The sequence below is a fragment of the Bidens hawaiensis genome, unplaced genomic scaffold (assembly GCF_021521415.1).
Source record: "Bidens hawaiensis isolate Kalapana, Puna unplaced genomic scaffold, B.hawaiensis_p1.1 tig00001143_1, whole genome shotgun sequence".
Taxonomy (NCBI): domain Eukaryota; kingdom Viridiplantae; phylum Streptophyta; class Magnoliopsida; order Asterales; family Asteraceae; genus Bidens; species Bidens hawaiensis.
Genome location: NW_027491065.1, coordinates 2,123,770 through 2,141,136, shown reverse-complemented (window position 1 = coordinate 2,141,136; position 17,367 = coordinate 2,123,770).

The following is a 17,367-nucleotide window of genomic DNA, read 5'->3' as shown; positions in this document are numbered from 1 at the left end:
GAACACTCAGCCCCGAGGAGAACTTCCACCGTACCCGGAAACCTCTACACGGGTAGATCTGGTTATTTCTAATAGTGATATTTTTGCTTTGATGAAACAGGTCAAAACTCACGTGGAGCAGCAAGAGAAGACCAACTCAAGGCTATTCAAGGAAACTGAAGGGATCAAAAAGAAGCCAGGGCAGGAGACTACTCCAATTATGCCCAGGGTGCTCGATTTTAATTCTCCAGGATCATTTATTCTTCAAAATCCAGGATCCTTGGGGACATAATCAACAAAATCCGTCTTAGCAGCAATCAGGATACTGGGGAAGTTATCTTCCGGTATCTTCGGAATTACCCAGACCAACGACGCCAGAATCCATCAACCTGCATCCTCGTTCGACCATGTTAGCCGGCATATTATCATCAGGATATCCGGTGATGTCCTCTGAAGTGCATATTGGAGATGATATCCACATGCAAACGGCACCTTATTCTGAGGATACCCTCAATGGAGGAAGTAGTCGTCAAGGCTCAGGATACCCGAAGCCTAACCACGAACCAGGTAACAGTTTACTTAATGCTAATTTATACACTAACCGTGGATCTGTGCAGGATAAGGGGATATCCCCCGAGATAGCCACGAAATTTCAGAAAATGAAGGATATGATTTCCAATATCCTCGGGATAATCCGTCCCATAGCTGAAGTTCTGGTAGGCAGTCATACATTATCCAGGTTCACTTGGCCTATATGCGATGTGGAGATCCCCAAGAAATTCCAGATGCCTAACAGGAAGCTGTACGATGGCACTACGGATCCTGAGGAACACGTAGCTCAGTATAGAGAAAGGATGGAGATCAACTCCATCCCTATTGACATCAAAGAAGCTTGTCTATGCAAGGGATTCGGTTCAACACTAACGGGACCGGCCCTCAAATGGTTATTAAGCATTCCTTGAAATAGTATTACTTCATTTGCTCATTTGATTAACTTATTTAATAGTTAATTTTCTTGTAGTAGATCTTTTGAGAAAATGACAGGTGATTTATATAGATTTGTTCAACATAATAATGAATCCCTAAGGGATTACATAACTAGATTTAGTAGGGAAGCTTTGGATATCCCCAACCTTGACATGGCGGCTGCTGATGAATCTCTCAAGATTGGGTTGAAGAAGGATTCATCCTTCTATGACGATCTTGTCATGACTCCATGCAGGAATCTTAATGAAGTCAGGAACAGAGCGTTAAGTTACATTCGGCTAGAGGATGATAAGAAGGCTCATGGAAGTTTGGCTATCCCAAAGTATGAATCTACCAATAGGAAGTCAGACTCTCCACAGAAGTTCTCTAGGCCCAAGCCTTATTCCAAACAAAATACCTCCAGGATAAACGCCGTGAAAGAAGACGAAGACGATGAGGAGTATCCTAAAATCTCCGAATGCTGTTTTAATATTGATATTAGTGGTGTAATATGTGCCATGCAGGATTTAGGTGACAAGGCCAGATGGCCCAAGAAAAATGAAAAACCAGGATCCAGCAAAGAAAAGTCCAAATGGTGTGCATTCCATGAAAACTTTGGCCATCACACTAACGATTGTATAGCACTTCGAAAGGAGATAGGATACCTTCTCAGCAAAGGATACCTAAAGGAACTATTTGGAAGAAACAAGAACAAAAGTCAGGATCCTGTCAAGATACCTGAAAGGGCACCTTCTCCACCACCCGGAGCTAAGGTCGTATCCTTTATCTTGGGAGGATCCGACATTTGTGGAACCTCATACTCAGCGGCCAAGAAGCATTCCAAAGAAACGAAGATGGACAACGGAGAAAGACTTCTCCGCACCTCCACTCTGACAACTCAAAGAATCATATCCTTCGATGAGGAGGATAGATGTGACCTTATGGACCCCAACCATGATGGTTTGGTCATTACTTTATGTATAGCTAACTATTTTGTGCGCAGGATACTCGTAGATGGAGGAAGCTCTGAACATTATCCAGATGGATGCCTTGAAGAAAATGGATATTCTAGAAACGGAGATTATCCCAAAATATTCAGTCCTTGTAGGATTCAGTGGCAAGACCAAGGATACTTTGGGAGAAATCAAACTTCTAATATACATTGAGGGAACTAACTCTTTACAAAAATTTTGTGTTATTGACTCATTGTCTTGTTGTAATGTGATATTAGGCAAGCCCTGGATCCACAACATGAAGGCAGTACCCTTAACTTATCATCAATGTGTAAAACTTCCAAGCCCATGGGGAGTCATCAAGATGAAAGTGATCAGCAAGATGCCAAGTGAGAGAGCACAGACGGATCTAGATCTTGTGATTACATCGATGTTCATGTTGATTCGTTATACAATTAGGCTAGATATACGTTATGTGTGCACTGTGTGTGTTAAGAGGATAATCGGGCAGAGTAACGAGAGGAATCACGGAAATAATCAGAACTGTTACTATAGAATAACTTACAGGGGTATTAATAGGAGATGATCTCATTCGTTAAGATAGACTTAACGAATGAGTCATTCGTTACACTTACTTAACAAATAAACACGCTTATTCGTTAATACTTTAATGATAGCGAGTAGGCCACATTCGTTATGTTCCACTCGTTAATCTTGGTTAACGAATGTGAGTTACATTAGGACAAACCTGACACATTCGTTACGGAGTAACGAATGTGCCTTACATGTAGGCATATTTACATTGATAACCCCAATACTATTAAACTATTACATTATCAATCAATAAAGACCGAGACGGATAAAACATGTATCAACAAACTCCCCCTTGTCTCGAGCTCTTTATCTTTCATCTCTGGAACATCTTGGTCTTCCAGTTAACAAAAACTGTGAATCTTGTATGCGTAACAGACTCTCACAACCTTCTGAAACTGCATAGCAAGCTCGTAGTCGCATACGTTAGCAAACCTGATATGACTTGTAAATAAAGCATCGTTGTCAGCCTCAGATAAGTTAACCAGCCACATCGGATCAATCACACGTATTGTCTTCGTGTTTGAACCATGACCGAATACAATAACCACTTCACCTGTATGATTGTCGTAGTACCAATAATTAAACAAGGTGAATAGACTCTGAGGAAAGATCTTCATTGGAACACTCTTCATCGTCTTTGGAGGCTTTACTTGCAACATCATCTTCCTCTAGCCTGTGCGTGTATCAATCTCATCAATATATTTGTGAGTCGGAACCTGCGGTTTGAAGAACTTGAAACCAAAATGGGTTTCATGTAATAAATGCTTATAGAACCACCCTGCCCACTGATCGTTCCCACGATTCATGAACGGTCTATTTGCTAGTGTTCTCACATCCCATCTAGGCATAGATAAGATATCATGTGGACGCTTAAAGTAATAAATACCATGCTCTCATTTCACAATGTATACTTTAAGCTCCGAATCAAATTGCCACGCAATCAAATCACCCTTGACGTCTTTTGCCGGCTTGTACCTTTTCATCTGGTATGCCGATGCTCGAGCCTTTGCCACTTTGACTTCCTCTCGTTCATGATAACGAAAGGTCTCGATCATCTTGTTCATCTTTGTTACATTATGCTCAAACATACCATCCAAAGCATGTTTACGCTTTTTCTCAGTTGCCGAGACTTGACTTGTTTCAACAGCTTTCCATTTTTCTCTCTCTTCTTGTAATCGACGTTCTGCTGCATCAAAATGCTCAGTAGTGAAAAACGGAATACCTGAGTCGTTGTTGTTGGTATAGAACTCAGGATACTCCTCAGCAATGACGTCTTCGACTTCTACCTCATCAAAATCAGGCACATTCCCATGTGGAATGCTTTCCTCCATTTCAATATCCACGTCCACACTCTTACCCAACACATCCACCTCATCTTCATTTAGATCCAGAAGCAAGGAAATTTGTTCTTTTGTTAATGAATGATCAACAAATTCACCTTCTTCGATCTCATCCGCATTCACCATACTATACACTACTCCGTTCATACCCACAAATAAAATCATATTTGCTGGAATGACATCAATCGGTTTAGCTCTCGTGTAATCCTTGTATGGCATAATCTGCAACTGATTATCTCCAGACCCACCACCAACACCTGACTCAGTCTTATTACCTACCGATGGTGTAGAACTGCCGCCCGGTTGCTGATCTATCCCACCACCTGTTCCATCCTGATCATCTTCATCGTTCTTTAATTTCTTCAACTCATCGTCTTTACAAGTCAACTGAAGAAGGATATCATCCTGTTTGTCCAATCTCTCCCCCTGAGCAGCAACAAGGGTTCTAAGTTCCCTGTTTTCACGTTGAGTGAACTGAATATGTCGCAACAAATTTCTTTGCGCTAGCTCATGGGCAGCTCTTTCAGCTTGCATTTGAGTCTGTTGAAGGTGTAACAGATTCATCATATGAAACCATTGAGTTTGAAGATTCAAACCGAAGAAATTAGGATGAACTGGTTGCAACGGACTCTGAGGGCGAGTAAAGGTCATAAATGAATGCTCAGGTCTCGGCAACTGTGTAGGTGTAACAGGAGTCACTGGAGTAGTAGGCTCTAGTGTAGGCATACGAGCCAAAACAGTCTGAAGAATGTCACCAAAAACAGGATCTGGTCGTGCAATAGTAATCAAGGTCATAGACAAAGGTACCGGAGATACTGGCATATGAACCGGAGTCGGTGACCTTGGAATCTGTGGAGGCGCAGGAGATGTGGGAATAGGATCTGAAACAGATACAGGAGGAGTTGAACGAATAAACGGTTGACTAGGAATCTCAATCCCTGAACCACGTCTAACCCGTTGCTTCTTTACTTAAATATCACTCTTCTCACCATCTGTTCTTTCCCTTTACGTTTACATATCTGCTCATAACTTAATGCAGCTTGTGGTCCTGGACCACCGTCACCATCATCACCACTATTTCCACCATCACCACTTTCACGTTCTGAGTCGGTGTCATCATGAATCCAACGATCATTAGGTGGTGCAACATAATCAATATTCACCAAATGACCAATTAAACGTTTGAACTTTGGTCGATCTGCAAGACTCTGACCTCTGTACGATCTCAAACGTCTCATCGTTTCTTCGTTCATGTGCTCAAGCTTCATAACGTCATCTTGATCTTTATCCAAATCCGGCACCAAATCATTTATCATCATTTGCAAAAATCTGGGATACATTAAAAACTTATGTTGGCTTGTAATGTTCTCTGTCAGATGATAATAAACCAATTCCAAGAAATTGAATGGTTTATTCAATACGATAGCAACAAAAGTAGACTGCAGCATCACTCGGCATTCATCAAATACGCCTTTACGTCCGCTGAGACAATGAATCAATACATGAAGCAAATACTTGTATTGTTCACACAAGTTTGCTTTGTTATACATTGACTTTCCCAGATCACCATTATACTTTACCCTTTCAAATAATCCATGTATCAACCTTTTATAAAACTCGCACCGGTCGTCGATCGTATCACAAAATCCCAACGAATCTCAGATTACCCCAACATCAATCATAACTCGTTTATTCTGAATCACTGCCTCAATTTGATTTTCTGACTCGTTGAATCTAGCAGTATTCCAGAACTCTTTAATTATCTTCTGATAGACCACTGTACGAGTCGAGATAGCCTTGTAAATTCTTGAGCGTGTCAGAAAGCTGATGATACCCCCAAATATAGGAGAATCTTCAAAGTTCGGCTCAAGATAGGCACAGATTTTGTGACTTTTGTTCCACGATAGCATTACAGGAGCTTGTTCAGGTGCTAGATTATCTGCAGGTTGCGGCTCAGGAACAGGATTTGAACGTTTTCGTCAGCCATTTTTGTTTACACAAACAAAAATATTAATATAATATTCAAACTCATTAACGAATGTCTATTTCATTCGTTATATGTTAAATATCTTTCATTCGTTACAAATAACGTATCAAACCCATACGTTAAACTTATGATTAACGAATCTGGTTTTAACGAATCACTTCTGATTCGTTATCCTCTTCTTATACCTATTCGTTATCAGCACACTACCTATTCGTTATATATAACGAATCAAATAATCATTCGTTAACAAATTACCGAATCTGATTATCATTCGTTATACTGATAACGAATCTGACTTCTTAATCAATTTGACTATCAGGAGTCAATTCTACACTTAATTTTGACTCTAAAATAGTCAAAAACGACGATGAATCCTTCAAAGCAGTTAGATATCCTATTACATTCATCAATTAATCATAACAATATTGACCGATAATCGATTGACTACACCAATATAGAACATTTTGTTTGAGAATCGATTCGATTATATGGTTTAATTGATGGTTAACTGTGCAATTAATCATGCATTAAACATTTTAATCAGTTAATCCTAAAATATCCGATGCAATTTCAAACTGGTCATATGGTAGTGATCGTCATTACCTGCTGAACAAGATTATATCCGTCAATTAGACAAATAAGTAGGTATATGATTTTGCAAAAATTTTGCAAGAATTCTCTTAGGAAGATGAAGGAATAGGAACAGGCGAATGAGAAACCATTCGTCTGTCCTTGGGATTATAAACCCTCAGATTTCACACACCCCGAGTTCATTCGTTCAAATTTTAAACTAACGAATGGCCTCATTCGTTAACTTATTAATCCTGATTCGTCAATCCTTTTAGACGAATAAGAATTCATTCGTTAAATTTTAACGAATATACGTTATTTGTTAACGTTTATAACGAATGTAAGTGTCATTCGTTAAAATCTTAACGAATGATACATTAAAATCATTCCATTCGTTAATGGTCACATGAATGTCTTCCATTCGTTATGCACAACAGAAGCGAATGTCAATATAACGAATGAGAAATCTCATTCGTTAATCTTTAAATAACGAAAGGCTTTACATTCGTTAAACCAATTAACGAATCACCAATTTTCCTTAGCGAATGAGACACAATGTCATTAAGGAATTAAATTAATGTAAGTCCCGAATCTGGATCACTACAATTATGATATCAGCAATCTAGGTGTTGGCGCGGAACTCCAACACTAGATTGTTGATATCATAATTGTAGTGATCCAGATTCGGGACTTACAATTGGTATCAGAGCCTTAGACCTATTCAGGCTCGTTATTGTGATATCAAGGATTCAAGATCTTGATTTATTGATAGTCTGCCTGTATTTCCGGTGAACAAGTAATCGGAGAAGAAGAAAATTCACTTTTGGGAAGAGATTGGTTTTGGTTTGGAAACAAATCAAAATACCATCTTTCTCGGAAGTTTGTTACGCTATAGATTGACTTCTGGTGAGAATCAGGGTTCTCGGCTACAACTAGTTCTCGGCCACAACTGTTCTCGGCTTACTACTAGTTTTCGGCCACAATCAGTTCTCGGCTACACTTGTTATCGGCTACTACCAGTTTTCGGCTAGGGCAGTTCTAGGCTGACTTGAGTTTTCAGTCAATAATCATTGTTCTCGGACAATAGAAGTGTTCTCTGCTGACTGAAGGTGTTTTCGGTCAACCTTAGTTCTCGGCTTAGTAAACTGCAGGATCTATTTGGACCTGATTAGTTGATTTGGACCCGTTAGTTGGATTTGGACTATAATTTCTTCTGGACCAAAAAAAAATGGAACAGTTGTCCAACAGCAATGTATCATCAAGTGCTCTACTTCATCAAGAATTAGATTCAATAATGGGGACAACAACTCGTGTACCTCGCCTATTGTCTCATGAGGGGTTCAGCGAGTGGAAATTTCATTTTGAAAAATATGTTAAAATGAAAGATGCCAAGATCTGGAGAAGCATCGTTAGAGGACCCCAAATCATCATGTATCAACGTGAAGATACAAATGAGGTTGTTGTGAAGCCAGTGGCACAGTATGATGATGATGATTTTGCCAAAGTTGAAGAGGATGAAAGGGCTCTATCAACTATAACCATGGCTCTTTCTCCTGAGATTGCCCTTGGTTTTAGAGAACTTCAATCTGCCAAGGAACTATGGGAGGCACTAATCGAGGTGTATGAGGGAAATGAAGATATGAAAAGGAGTCGCCAAGACCTGCTGCGACAAAAGTTCAACATGTTCAACCATGTTCTGGGGGAGTCATTGGAAACTCAACTCCAAAGGTTCAAATCTCTAGTGACTGAAATGAGATCAGCCAACATTTATCTAGCAACTTCAGAGATAAACAACAAACTGGTAAACTCATTGCCAAAAAATTGGGATATGAATGTTGCTGTTATCAAGAAGACTAAAGATCTCAACAGAATGTCGATCTCTGAGATGATGGCTACTATCAAGGCATGTGATATGGACGACAAGCAACGTGAAATAAATCATACTAATTCCTATAGTGCAGCTGGTTACAACGTTGCTTCCAACAATGCTCTCATTTCTCAAGAGAGTTTCTCTATGTTCAAGGCCACTCAACAACCACCAACCCAAGGAAACTTTCAGATCTTTAAATCCACTCAAGGCCATTCCTCTGCTATTCCACCTCAACCAGCCTCAGTTTTCTTCACTAAGTCTGCTCAATCTTCATCAGCAGAACCTTCATCTGCTGGCACTGCTCATGGTCTGAACTCAAGCCAGTTTCCCTCCATTTCAAAAGAGACTCAGGAGAACATAGCTCTAATGGCAGGGTTCATGAACTGCTATAATGCATTTCTAGCTGGATACTTGGTTTAACCAGTTGTGGCTGCTGAACTCGATCAGATTCATCCTGATGATGTTGAGGAAATGGATATCGCTTGGCAAATCGCCATGGCAGTGTTTCGTGCCAAGAAATTCACTAAGAGGACTGGTAGAAACAATTGGAACATGCCAAATAATCAGAAACTGGGTTTTAACAAGAGCACTCTGAGGTGTTATAACTGTCACGAGCCGGGTCATTTTGCTCGTGAATGTACTAACCCAGCGAAGGAAGGAAACACAGAAAGGGCGCTGGTTCTGATTATTGGTGAGAGTTCGGGAAATGGTGAAAGGGGATTGATTGCTCAACAGTTCTCTTGGGAGGATCAGATGGCTGCTCTCAACATTGGAAGTCAGACTGCAAATTTTGCAAATGTTGAAGACATTGAAGAGGAAAACGCTACTGAGGAGCAAGTCAAGGAACTTCAATTCGCATTCATGGCGTTTACTCCCTCCAGCTCATCTGAGGTAAGCTTTCAACCATGCTCTCTAGATTGTGTTGATAAAATCAACTTATATAAACTTCATAATGATAACTTAATTAGAGACATGGAAAGAGTAAAATCAGAAAATTTTAAACTTAAGAAAAATAAAAAATCCTTCGTAGATAAAATAGAAGCATATAAAAAGGATCTCTCTAAGCTTAAGTCTGAATTCAGTGTAAAGTGTTGTCACCACCTAGATGCTAAGCAGGAAATTGTTGAATTAAATGCTAAACTAGAAGTCTCAAAATTGGAAATTTTGAACTTAAACACTAAATTTGAAAGAGCTGAACTTGATTTTAAAAAATTCGAGGGTTCCAGTAAAGTAGTAAACTCAATGATTGATAATCAATTATGGTGAAAGGAAAGGGAAGGTGTGGGATTAGGGTACAGTCAGGTACCCCCACCTTACAATGACAACTATGTTCAACAACCTGTTACCAAAGAGCAGGAAGAAATGGTACAGGACATGAAGTACGGTAAACATGATAAGAATGACGTATCTAATCATGTGAGTGCATCCACCTCAGGAGTGAATGATACTAACATGTCTACTTCATGTGCAGAGAAAGTAATTGTTGAGAATTGGACTGATGAGGATGATGAAGCTTGTGTTTCGTTTAATAAAGACTTTAAATCTGATGCTACTTTGAAACTACCTGCTTTGAATTCTGTTATTCCGACTGTTTGTGTTGGCTCTGTTTTAAAGAGCAATGATTTTTGTGTGGTTGATTCAGTTGAAACTTTAAATTCTGAAAATGTGGTTTCAAATAAAATTGAAAAATCAAAAAAATTCAACAAGTATCTACCACCTAAATTTGTCAAAGAGGGATGCTCTAATGACAAACAAGGTGATAAGTTTCAAAATGTGAAACATGGTTCTCGCAAGTTTAAACAAGCTGGTCCACACAACCAGTCCAGACAAGGAGTTGCCCAAAATGATTTTTTCATAAAGCGACAAACGCGTTTTAACTGTGGCACTCCCGGTCATATTGCCAGAAATTTTCCACATTGTCCATATGTTCCATATTATGGATTTTATCGGAGGAATATGCCCTATATGCCTCACAATTCATACAGGCAAAGATTTAGGCATCATACGGCTAATCCCTCTGATGGTGATTGGAACCGAAACAAATCTGGCAGGTTTAGTTCTCATCAGACCAAGCCTAACATGTCTCGGAAAAAGGGTGGAAACCATGTTTCTATTTCAAAAATTCACTCGATTTCTAAACTTCGGCCTGTCGGGAGAACAAATTCGTTTGTTCCCTCTACACGCAAGCCAGAGACTAAACCATCCATTCGTACAAACAACAGTAAATCTTTCAATGGTAAATATAAATGGATGCCTAAGTCTCCGGTAAAGAAGGTTTCTTCTTCAATGTTAGATAATCGAGAAGATATGTCATGGCAGCCCGTAACTAGTGTAGATAAGTCAGATGTACCCATTGTCACAATGGACTGGGTGCCAAAATCTAACTAATCCCGCACTTTGTGCAGGAGCAGCTATGGAGGAATATCATCAGACCGTGGTATGTTGATAGTGGCTGTTCCAGGCACTTAACAGGAGACATTTCCCAGCTACACGACATTCAAACTTTTAATGGTGGGTATGTGTCTTTTGCGGGTGGAGAAAAGGGAAAGATCACACAGAAGGGTACTGTAAGTAACGGTGTCTTAAAATTTGAAAACGTAAATTTCGTTCATGAATTGATGCACAGTTTGCTAAGTGTGTCACAAATCTGTGACAAAGGGTTTTCAACTCATTTTACTAAAAAGGAGTGTTTGATTCTGAAACCGGGTATCATTATCCCAGAAGACTGGATTCTTGTTCGATCACAACGAAAAGATAATGCTTATGTGATCGACATGTACAAAAATGTTCCTGATGAAATAACCTGTTTGTTCTCAAAAGTTTCTGAACACAATGCAATGCTCTGGCATCGTCGTCTTGGTCATGCAAATGTGAAAAATCTAAACCGAATTGCTAAAAATGATTTGGTACGTGGTTTACCCGTTAAGGATTTTGTTACCATTGAAAAGTGTGTGGCTTGTGCTCTGGGAAAACATCATCGTAAATCTCACAAGCCAAAACTGATCAACACTATCTCCTCGGTTCTTCAACTATTGCATATGGATCTCTTTGCTCCAGTTCATGTCTTAAGTCTCTCTCGCAGTTCCTATTGTTTGGTTATCACTGATGACTACTCACGCTTCACTTGGGTATTTTTCTTGTCCAATAAGAGTGAAACTGCAAAGCTAATCAAAAGATTCATAGTGCTTATGGAAAATCAGTTGAATTTGAAGTTGAAAGGAATTCGTTGTGACAATGGTAAGGAATTCAAGAATGCATCCTTGAATCATTTTTGTTCTGAGAGGGGAGTGCTTCGTTAGTACAGTTCAGCTCGAACTCCTCAACAGAATGGTGTGGCTGAAAGGAGAAATAGGACTCTTATCGAGGCGGCAAGAACCATGCTGTGTGATTCTAAGCTACCATTATTTTTTTGGGCAGAAGCTATTAATACGGCCTGTTATGTTCAGAATCGGGTGATAATCAACAAATCACAAATGAAGACTCCTTATAAGATTCTCTATAGACATAAGCCTATTGTCGCGCACTTTAAGGCTTTTGGTTGCCCATGCACTCTACTGAACCTCGAGTCTACTACGAAATTTGGGGCCAAAGCTGATGATTGCTACTTTGTCGGTTATGCGGGCCATACTGCCTGCAGGGTCTACAACAAGTCTACCAAACAGATTCTAGAATCGTATGATGTTTGTTGGTTGGAAGAAAACGAGACTGATGCTCATGTTGGTCCGGACTGGTTATTCGATTATAATGAACTCTTCAAACCGTTCAATGTGTTTCCGGTCCTCAACACAGAACCTTCAGGCAGCATTACAGTGGATGCTGAGAAAGATGACTCACATATCCCACATCTCTCCACTTTTGGATGACGACATCCCAGAACCAGTTAGTAACGACAAACCCGCATCCGTCTCTCAGCCGATAGCAGTTCCGGAAAATGAATGTTCGCCAAGTCCGCCTAATGATACCGCGACAGTTGAGGGGAAGAGTCCTATTTGTCAGATTTTCGGGAGCACACTATTTCCCAATGTCATTCCAAATGAATATGTCGCCAGCACTTTGTACTCACATAGTACAGTGACCTCCGGATGGAAGAACCCCCTTGCTGACATTGACGTGACTTTGTCAAACTTGAATTCTACTAATGATGTTTCCGATCAATTACTTCCTTCAAGAATTCAGAAAGATCATCCAATTGAGAACGTCATAGGTCCTCTTGAAATGGGCGTGTCCACCAGAAGTCAGACTGGAAATATAAACAGTTGTTTGTTTTCCTGTTTCATATCTCAGATTGACCCAAGGACTGTAGACATGACCATCCAGGAACCGAGTTGGGTAGACGCTATGCATGAAGAATTAAATCAGTTTGACAAGTTGAAAGTTTGGAAATTGGTTGAGTTACCGGAGGGAAAGAAAGCGCTTGATACGAGATGGGTGTTCCGGAACAAGCAAGATGACACCAGGGTTATTATTTGAAACAAGGCTCGATTAGTAGTTCGTGGTTTTCGTTAAGTAGAAGGGTTGGATTACACTGAGGTTTATGCTTCGGTGGCTAGACTTGAAGCCATCAGAATTTTTCTGGCCTTCGCTTCATTTATGGGGTTCACTGTGTATCAAATGGACGTTAAGACTGCTTTTCTATATGGCGAGGTCAAGGAAGAGATATATGTGGAACAGCCACCGGGTTTTATTGATTCAAAGAAGCCAAATCATGTTTACAAATTAGACAAGGCATTGTATGGGCTTCATCAGGCTCCTCGAGCATGGTATGCTACATTGACAGCACATCTTCTAGATCATGGCTATAAGCGAGGAACCATTGATCAAACTCTGTTCCGCAAAACTGTTGGAAAAGATTTGATCTTAGTCCAGATCTATGTAGACGACATCATCTTCGGATCCACCAGTGCTGAGTTGTGCGCGGAGTTTGAATAAGTAATGAAGAAATGTTTTGAGATGAGTTCGCTGGGTGAAACGACAACATTTCTGGGATTACAGGTTCGCTAAACCTCGGCAGGAATTTTACTGCATCAAGGGAAGTATGTTGAAGATATGCTTGCAAAGTTTGAGTTTCAAGACTCCAAGAGTGCTAACACTCCCATGGCAGAAAGGCCTTTACTGTCATCTAATCCGGAAGGGAGTCCCGTAGATTAAACATACTATCGATCAATGATCGGGTCTCTAATGTACCTCACCGCTAGCCGACCCGATATCATGTTTGCAGTTTGTCAATGTGCTCGTTTCCAGGCTAATGCTAAAATCTCTAATTTAATTGCTGTCAAACGTATTTTTAGATATCTGAAGGGACAACCGAAGTTAGGTCTTTGGTATCCCAAACAATCAGAATTTGATCTTTATGCTTTTGCTGATTGTAATTATGGTGGAGATGACATTGACAGGAAATCTACATCTGCCGGATGCCAGTTCTTAGGAGATCGTCTCATTTCATGGCAGTGTAAGAAACAACAGACGGTGTCCACCTCGACTGCTGAAGCGGAGTATGTTGCTGCATCAGCCTGCTGCTCTCAGGTTATCTGGATGCAAAATCAACTGCTGGATTACTTTATACTCCCATTTTTTGTGATAGTGATGCTGCCATTGCAATTGTTAAGAATCCCGTTCAGCATTCTAAAACCAAGCACATTGACATAAAAATTCATTTTATCCGTGACTGTTACAACCGGAAGCTAATTCATCTTGAACAGGTCCACACTGATAATAATGTGGCGGACCTATTTACGAAGCCGGTCGGAACAACCAGATTCAATGTGCTTGTAGGGTTTCTCAAGATGCTGCGTTTTGAAGATTGAGTATTTTTGAGGTTTAAATTCTGTACATAAATTTTTTTATGTCATAATTTCTGTACAAATTTAGGGGGAGAAAAAGAAAAATACAAAAAGAGTGTGCGTGTGTGTGTGTGTGCGCGCTTATTTAAAAAAAAATTCAAAATTTTTTGTTCTCTTGCTTAAAATCATGCCGGTTACTCAAGTTCAACGGACATATTTCATATGTTTGGTCCTGTCATCAATTCTTGACTCACGGGATAGCCATTAATCTTAGGACTGAAAGTGACCGGGGCAACTGAACATACATAAAAATTAAATTTTTGGTTTAACTATCGGTTTAAGTTCTTTCACTGAAAATCATGTCGGCCACTTAAAGTTTGATGGACAGATTTTATTATGTGTTTGGTCTTATTGTCTACATGTAGACACATAGGATAGCCATTCACCTGAAAACTGAAGGTAGCTGGGGTGATTGGATTTAAATCGTCTTTGGAATATCATCTAGGAAATGATATTATTATTCAGCTGAAAGTTTTTCAGATAGCTTAAAGTTTTTCAAATGAAAATTGATCCAACCTTTGAGAAATGATAGATAAATTGATTTTGAGTGCCTAACGTGTAAAGTTATTAGCTAAAAAGGCTTTTGATTAGTTATTGATGTGTGTGGAAGCTTTTCATGATACGTAAAAGTTGAAGTGATACAAACTAAATCTGCTAAACTTAGTGTGGAGAGTCATTTTGAAAATTTATGCATGTCCCTAGACACATCTCTCCGAATGATAGGCAGAAAAGCAATTACCCAGTCATACATGAGCCCGTTAGTATCTTGATCGCCAAAAGGTTATATTTCATAAAAAAAAAGAAAAGAAAAAGGGATTCTTAATTTATCATTAAATTGTTTTCTAAAATCTTAAAGGGGTCTCAGGGAACTACAGGAGTGGGGCATCCAAATAAGTCCTAAACACCCTGAATATAAGGCTTGTAAGTCCGGATGGCATGTAAGTCCAACGTTCAACCTTAAAGCTTAATAATCATTTTATACAGAGAAAAATATTTTGATCAAGTACTAGGGGGTTGGAGTCAAATTGGGGTGATCTGGGGAAAGCCAAATACGTCTTGAGAATAGACGGGGGGGCATCAGAGGTCCAAAAGTGATGTCCATGTAAGTTTTATGTTTAAATTGAATCTAACCATATCACTTTCGCAATGAAATTCATGAAAATTACCTAGTATCAACCTTTTCATTATGTCACAATAATGTTGAAAATGAATCATTATGAAAGTACCTTAATCAATATGATTTCATGTTCGGATCATTTCAAGGTGGTAATTTTTTTAATTAGCTGAAATTTGATCCCAATATATTTTGATTTTCTAAAGACTGGATAGGCAAATTTTGTTTTAGTTTAGTTTTAATTTTATTTTTTATTTTTATTTACTTATCTACTTTCATTTATTTTATTTTTGTCTCGTGTTTATTCATGTCTAAACAAAGCTTTTGAGAGATCGTTCTTCACGTAAGTCGGGATACTTTTCAAAGTGCATTGAGATAATTTTAATGAGTAATCGTTCTCGGTTTGAGTTCTCGATTAAACATGATTTATGAGTTCTCGGTTGCTTGTGATGACGATGTTCTCGGCCGGATTTGAGAGTTCTCTGCCACATGTTTTCGGCAAATCTCTGTTCTCGGTCTAGTTTGATGTGACCAGGTAGTCTATAAAGGCACTCATTAATCTTGAAAAATCCAACTTCTCGTGTCTTCCAAAATCTTCTCTCACTCTAACCGTCAAATCTTTCACCTATCTCGCTGTCTTACTTCTTTTCTTGTCTCCTTGAGATTCTCAAGAAAATTTCCTTAAATAGGTAAGGAACTCTAGTGTGGTTGAGAGATTCTTAGAGATTATTTTGTTTTGATTTATCATTCAAAAGGTCTGTTTGATCTATGTTGAAGTTACTGATGGTTGGTTTTAGTCATTGGTTGTAGTTAATGATGATTGGTGGCCTGTTGAAAATGATGAACAGTGCTTTGAGGTTTTCGGCATGGACTGACCAGATTCTTATGGTCAATCAGAGAGATTTTGAAGAGTTGTTAATGCATTCTCAGTCAAACCTTGACAGAGGATTCGTTGGTTCCACCAAAAATACATCGTGCTTGACTTTTCTGAGTCAATCAAGTCTAATATTCGTTGCTATCCATGATGACGAACATAATGTTTATCTATTTCATATGGAAAGTAGTATGACCTGTGCCGGACTTCCAGCCAGGTTTTTAAATTAAGGCGCTAAATATGACACTAAACCTCCAAGTGTCTATTTCAAAGCCACAGTATATACACCGAATAGCCTAAATAAGAGTATTGATGGACGATGATTATCTAACGCCAAAGCAGTTTTGATCAAGCAATAAACCAAGGGGGAGAATGTTGGGCTATATTTGTGGTTTATGCTTGTAAGATGGGCTTAGATAGGATATATTATGTAAGCCGAGAACTTTAGTGGTTCTCGGCGGGATTTGGGCTTTTGTTGGGCTAGTATGTTAGTTCCCTATATATAGATATCTTGTATAGGTTTTAAGAGGTTGTTCGTTCACTTGGTTATTAGCCGTCTAAAGGTTTTCTTAGACGAGTATTGTATTGCTAGTGCTTAAGCATCCGACGTTAATATTAACGTGTGTTTTGAAGCCACTCTGGTGTTTGACGTGTTTGTGCTTTGTTTGTGTTCTTGGATCATCTAGTGTTAGAGTTCCACGCCAACACCTAGATTGTTGATATCATAATTGTAGTGATCCAGATTCGAGACTTACAATTAATATTAAAACCAATTAGGGTTTTAAAACAAAGATTTAAATATTCAATTAAATCCAATTTAGGGTTTTAATTACATACATTAAAATATCCGATCAACCAAGAATCGTTAATGTTTAACTTAAAACGGATTTTTATGTTAAAACACCACTGATCCTAGTTGTAAATACATTAAGCACGATTAACTTAAAAATTTTGTGAATCAATCTTTTTCTTTTTCCTTTGAATTATTCACTAACTTGGTAAATCGAAACTAAAACATAATTGAAAAAGAAAGAAAAGTCTTTTTGGATTTTCGAAAATTTTCAATTAACAAATAACGAAAAACAGTAAACGACTAAACTATTAAAGCAGTACATATTTTTCTGAGTTGAGCAGGGAATCATATTGACGAAAATATCACTAAGTGACACTTCAATTTCGATGATTATTATACACGTAATCTAACAATGATTGCAGATATAATTATCCTCTTAAACTTTTCACAGACTTGTCGGAAACTTTACGATATGCTTTATTTTGGT